Genomic DNA, 7,378 nt, shown 5'->3' on the forward strand with positions numbered 1-7,378 from the left:
CCGTTAACCTACTCTTGTAGATAAGTAATTGTAATAGGAACAATAAACAAGTTTAGAAAGATTATATGTTGTTCGTTTTGAAATTATCCATTATATGAAAATATGCCTAAGTGTACCTTTGTTTTACAACATTTATTGCCACATCACCTTCTTTTTTTTTCTTTTTCAAAACAATTGTAAACGGTAAAAATAGGTTATGTCGTTATTTTAAAAGCAATAGACGTATATAGTGAAAACATATCCTAAATTTTTTATTTTTTTTAATAGTCTATCATCTACCTTAGTAATGTATTTGTGTTGAACGGATTAAATTGAGGTGTTTGTCTTTAACTCAATCCTTAAAATTTGACTTTTTATTTTCAAAATTAGGTAAATTTATCTCCTATATATAATTAATAACTAAAATCTCATTAAATTTAAATATTAAAATATAAAATGTCTATAATATTTAATATATGTGATTAACCCTAAATTCTAGCATGCATTTTTAATTGAAACTAGATAATTATGCTGTAAAATGAATCTAAATTATAACGGATTTTGTCACAATCGAAAATAAATTATAATAAAGTAGAAAACTTCCAAAAGTGATTATTGAGATGAGAAAAAGACAGAGATGAATGGCATAAGCCAAAGTGTCATGTTTCACCTCTTGAATTAAATCCCTTTTGTCCACCTTTTAAAGACGGACAAAAAACTCTTCTTCGCTCATTAATGACGGTTCATCCCTCCTTACCTTCCCATTTTCTCTATAAATAGACTAACCCTAAGTCTCTCTAAACCCTAATCCAAATCAAAAGCCTTAGCCATGGCTCTTTGGTGCCGAGGTATGTGAAGACTATAAACCTTCTAAATAATTCTTAGATTTCTTTCATATAATTTGTTTGTTTTTGTGTTAATTGCATTTTCAAACTTGTTTTAAATCATTAGAAATTAATTTTGGTTCGTTTTAAAATGTATAAATAAAAAATTGGGTTATTATAAATGTACAACCTAAATCGACTTATTCACAAGAATAAAATAGCGTTGAAATAGACCATTTTAATTTCTTTACATTCTTAGAGATTACATTGATATAAATTTGAAAATATAAATACTAAATTGTTACACAGTGAAATTCATGAACATAATTGTGTTACAAATTTAAAAGAGGTAAATACTTGATTGAAAGTTGTAATACTAATTTGAGCAGGGAAGATGGCGTGGCCAGAGCTACTAGGAACAAGAAGCGAGGAGGCCAAGAGTAGAATAGTTAAGGAAAATCCATATGTGGACGTGGCTGTTATTCGGGAAGGAAGAGTTGTTACTTTCGACATTAGGTGCGATAGGGTTAGGGTTTGGGTTAACCGTGATGGAGTTGTCACTCGAATTCCATTCGTCGGCTAAAAGGTCCATTTGAATTGACTTTCTAAGTGTTTATAAACACGTTTTTTTTGCACTTATAAACACTTGTTTTAAACACTTAGAAAGTTAATCAAAATTCGCTACCACTCAAACTCTCATGAAACTCATCTAAAATACCATCTCTATAAATAAATAAATAAATATATATATATATATATTATATATATATATACACACGTATGTATTATTTATCTTACCCCTGTTTTTGGTAATCTAATAATAAAGCATACTTAAAGATCCTTAAATAAAGTTTGTTAGTAATACAATGTTATGTATGTTCATTTACTCTCATTTTTCTATTTTTTAGTTAAACTTAGTTTACTTCCGTATATGTTTTAATATAGTTGAAAGTAGAATGGCTAAAGGACAAAATTACTAAAAATATTTACAAAATTTCAATTTCTATTAATGATGATCTTATCGACACATATATAAAATTTCATTAAATATTTTTAGTCATTTTTCTATATTTGAAAAGAACTCTGGAATAAAAATGATTTTTTTTTAAAAAAAAAAAACTATTTCCCTAATCTATTCAAACATATCATTTTTTTAGCTATTTTAAAATTTAACAAATTAAACAATAATATTTACATAAATTAAGCAAAGTATCACAATCTATATGTAATAGACCAAGATAGACTACTAATATATGTGTCTATAATGATACATAGATATAAAGAATAGTCTAAGCAAATAGATTATGATATTTTGCTATATTTTTAGAAGTTTCATCATTTAAAATAATTTCTCTTCCTTTTTAATCTAGCAGCAATTCATTTAAAGGAACTAATAATTAAAAAAAAAAAAAAGTTTACACGAAGTTGTTTTGAAAAAATTAGAAAACACACATAAGATCAAATTATAAACTATGCTTTTATTGAGAATTGAATTGTGAATGTATTCATCATACCTTCACCTACTAAAATTTGAGGAGTTGAGTTTCTCTTTCAAAAACGGTCACCATATTAGTATTTTCATTTCTATTTCATCTCTAGTTTTTCTTAGAAACTTTCATTAAAAAATTTGCAATGTGTATGGATTTACACTATAACTGTTTTTAGGTCATCCAACATGTTTTATCTTTTTAATTTAATTTTTAAGTTGGTATGAGTGAACCCAATTTAAAATTTTTTAATAAGATTATATTTAAAACCGGTTATTAAGTTTTAGATTAATAAAATATCAAAATGAGCATAGCGGTATATAGTACTACTATAACCTCAAAGTTAAAAGTACAAGATCTCTAACTTTATATTATAAATAAAAATAAATAAAACAAATAAACTATTAAAATACATACATGAACATTTGTCAAATTTTTTGTTATTTATAATAATTTTTTAATCAAGTTTAAATTTAATTTAAAAAATATATTTTAAAAATTTTAAACAAAACAACGAAATTTGAAACCAAAACTTCGAAATTTGAAGGGACAATATATTGTAATTTGATCCTTCAAAATTAATATTAAAATACAAAAATTGAAATATGAATGAACACGTAGTCTGACCTGTTGATAGATCGTCCGAAACTATAACGTTTTCATGAAAACTTCACAATAAAAAAGAATTAAGAGAGAGAGAAATGGATTAATTGAGAAATATCTCTAACGAGAGAATCTTAGAACTTTTTCCAACAGGAATTTTCAAAGAACAGTAACATCAATTTCTTTCGATGACTCAGTTTGAAATCGAGAGAGAGAGAGAGAGCCATAATGCTTCGAAATTTACAAACCTCCCCCCATATCTTCTTCTCCTCCTCCTCCTCCTCCAAAATTCATGGGAAATTGCTTCCTAATTTCATACTACACCGACGGGCAATGGCGTTTTCACCCTTTAAATCCATCCCCAACTCCCCAATTCTTCTGCATTACGCTTCCCATTCTCCTTCTTCGCCAAAGCTAAGAGATAACACTACCCATGCCCCGCGGCGCCAAGAACTCACGGATCCTTTTTGCCCTAATGGCAGGGCTTCTGCTTCTGCTTTCGATCGCGACGGCCACGATGGCGAGGCCGATTCATAGACCCCCAATACCGCCATCTGGCCGGAACCCTTGCTCTCATGTTTCGTTCCCTGGTGATGGAAGACATTGCCTTTGATGGGTAAAAGGATCGGAGCTCATGTTCTTAATTAATTTCTTGAGGTTCTCTGTTTGTTTGTTTTTTACCAACGACTACCTCTTTTTGACGTAAAATCTAACTTATGGTTACGTCAAATTTCACTGTAAAGTTATGGTTCATCATGCTATGAATGATTTGTGTAACGGAGCAGAATAAATTAGTGGAAATGTAACTATTGTTTTCGTTACTTTGAAAAATTCTAATTCTAATCTCGATTCACAAATCCAAAATCTTTTTATACTAATCTAACGAGCTATTTAACTTATCAATTAACATCTCACAATTAAAAAAAAAAAATGCATCACGTCACACTATTCAATTCAACCTGGTTCAAATCATGACCTTATGTTATATAACGTTATCATAACATTTTCTCAATTCCCTCAATCCTTCCTCAATTTACTTAATCCTTCCTTGTTCCATTCTCAATTTACAATCTTTCCTTGTTTATAATTAATCAATTTAAATTTAAATACTATTTAATTCATTTTTTTTCTCTTTTATAGTTTTCATACTTACCAATTTTGTTAATTTTAATTTTAATTTTTTAATTTAAAAATGTTTTATCGCTAAGGAACGAGAAAGAAAAAGAGGAAAAATTAGTCATTCTCCTCTTTGACCCACAAATTAAGAGAATGAAAAAAACTACACTTGATGTCCTTATTCTTTCTCTTTCCTGGTTTATTATTTAATATTTTTCACTTAATTCTTTCATTTCTCGATATAATATTTCTCTTTTCCTCGTTTATTTATTTCTTTTCAAATTAATCATCTTATTTCTTCTTTTTTCCAAACGAATTAATTATCATCTCTAATATGTTGCTTATCGTTCTCGTGAAGAAGATAAAATTAATAAATGAAAAAATAAAACTTGAATATGAAAAATAAAAACAACGGAATCCAATTTTTTTATTGTATAAGATTGACGATACAAACTTAAAATATTTTTTTTTTGTTGTATTCTATTTAAGGTACAATTTGAATAAACATATTTTACATAAATGAAAAAAAACAATACAATTTGTTTGTATTGTGTATCGTGTGTAAGGTCCAATTTTTTTTTTTTTTTTATACAAAATCAAGTTAAAAATTAATACATATTTGTTGTGTGTTGGGCTTACAGTAAAAATAAAATATAAACATTAATATATATTTGTCGTGTGTTGGAGTTCATTCTTCCTTTGAAGTTGTTGGTTGACATTCCTTTGAAATTTGGAATTTTAAGTCTTTCATATATTTTTTGTTGACGTTGTAAACTTTTTTCTTTTTGGAAAATAAACTACATAACCAAAAAGACCAATCCGTGCCACATCCCGACAAGGTAAGGAAAAGGAAAGTACCATGCTTACAACAAATTCCTAAACACATCCAAAATGAAAAAGTTTGGAAAAATTGAATATTGAAAAATCTACGTTGAACACGAGAATGGACAATTGAATTCTCACCACATCGTATTAAACTGAAACCAAACATTAAAGAAAATCGAAAGCCAAAAAACATATCAACTCAATCAAGAGAAACATCTAACAGGAGAATATGCTTGCGACAAGTATGATACGTCCCAAAACATCTTTAGATTCTGATTCTTTACATTCTTATTAGTAATATTCGAAAGTAACTTTTTGATAGTTGAAATAATTATACTTTGATTTGGTTTATCAATTCTTTCTTGATTTGCTTCATTATTGAAAAAGGATTTTGTAATTTTTGAATCTTGGCCATTAATCCTCGACATATTAATGGAGAACGAAGTATTTTCGAATATTTTTACGTTTAAGAAAAAAGGTTTTTAGAAAAATTAATATTGCAAAAGAAAAATGGGTCATCAAACCCATTTCATGAAACTATTAAGAATATTCACAATAGACTTAAACTAAAAAAACGTAATTATTTCTTAAATAATTATATGAAGTTTTGAATCTTTCTTAAAAGGAATGAAGTTTAAAAAATAATTTTAGGGAGAATTCAAAAATATTTTTTAAAATTTAATAATAATAATAATAGTAAAACTAAAATAAATATTTATTTTTAAATATATAAAAATAAAACAAAAAATATTTACAAAAAAATATATCAAAATTTCAGATTCTACTTACTCTAACGAAAAATTGATAGTTTATCTTTATTTATAATTATATTATATTTATAAAATTTGTTGTAGTTTTGTCATTTTCAATAATTTTTCCTAAAATTATTATAAATGAATTGTTTAAATATATTTTAAAAACTAGACGAAACCTACTTATTTTTTGCAAATTTAAATTCAAGAATCAAACATCTAAATTTTGTTGTAAGGAATATTGTCAAAAACAAAATATTTACGAGTTATTATTATTATTATTGAAAAAAACCCTTTCTCATAACCAAACTCCGAAGCTATAACAAAAAAGATTGATATTTTTGATAAAAATTAAACATTAAAATGAAAAGAATTAAGAGAAAGAAAAATGGACCCCGGAAGTCTTGAACCCTTTCCACGTCAGTGTACTCAAACTGAAATCAAAAGAGAGAGAGAGAGAGAGCCATAATGCTTCGAAAGTCTCCAAAACTGATCGGAATTTGCTTCCAAATTTCATACTATACACGAACATTCTATGGCGTTTCACCCCTTTAAATCCTCCCACGCCTCCCCATTTCCTTCTTCATCACGCTCCCCATTCTCATTCTTCGGCAAAGCTAAGAGATTTAACATGCGCCGCGGCAAGAACTCAAGGATCGTTTTTGCCCTCATCGCAGGGCTTCTACTTCTGGTTGGGATCGCGACGGCGATGGCGAGGCCGATTCATGACTCTGCCGCTCCATTGCGTAGACCTCCTATTCCGCCGTCTGGCCGGAATCCTTGCTCTCATGTTCCGTTGCCTGGTGATGGAAGGCATTGCCTTTGATGGATATAAAGGATCAGATCGTGCTGAGGGGAGATTATTGTTTGTAATTATATGTTCTTAATTTCTCTTCATGTTCTTTCTTCTCTTGTTTTTTTTTTTTACCAACGACCTCTTTTGACGTACCCAATGTAAAACCATCGTTCATCATGCAATGAAAGATGTTTGTAATGGATCAACATGAATTAATTAGTTAGAATTCTACATTTTAATGCATGGATGGATCATCAATCTTTATACATTTTTCCTTCTTCTGGAAAAAAAGAAAAGCACTCTTCTTTTTTATCTTTATTTTTGTTGTCCAGTTTGTATCTCTTGGATTTAGATGACTCTGTAGTTTTGAGATTTTTTCTTAAACAAACATTATATGATCACGAAGTTTCTAATTCTAATCTCATCCACGACTCCAAGTAGATACCATTGATTGAAGAACTTCGTCAAAACAAGATGAAGACCTTTTTGTACTAATCTAATGGTGCAATTTGGTTGTATTAAAGCTAAATCTCATTTTAATCGTAAGTTGAACACGATAATAATAATGAGGATCATAATGATATGAGTTCTTAGTTGATATATACGAAATATTGCTCTTGATTTAACACGTTCATGTTAGTCACAAACAATTACTAATTAAATGGTTAGCATGGAAAGAAAAAACATTTGAATCTTCTTTTCATCAATATTTTTTCCCTCCTTTTCATTAATACTTTTTACTTTTTCTTTTCAACTACAAAGATTGTCATTTATTTTTATTGGATACTTCCATACGTTCATGTTTACTTTAAAGTTGTTGGTTGACAATTTCTCTAAATTTTATATTTAAAATCTTTGTGTTGACAAATTGTGTGTAAACTTTTTTTTCTTTTTGAAAAATAATCCGACAAAAAGATCAATCCCTACCACATCCAACACAAAAAACCACGTTGAACTAGAGAATGAACAATTAAATTTCAATCAAATCGTATAAAC

Source organism: Cucumis sativus, chromosome 7 (assembly GCF_000004075.3).
Source record: "Cucumis sativus cultivar 9930 chromosome 7, Cucumber_9930_V3, whole genome shotgun sequence".
NCBI classification, from domain to species: domain Eukaryota; kingdom Viridiplantae; phylum Streptophyta; class Magnoliopsida; order Cucurbitales; family Cucurbitaceae; genus Cucumis; species Cucumis sativus.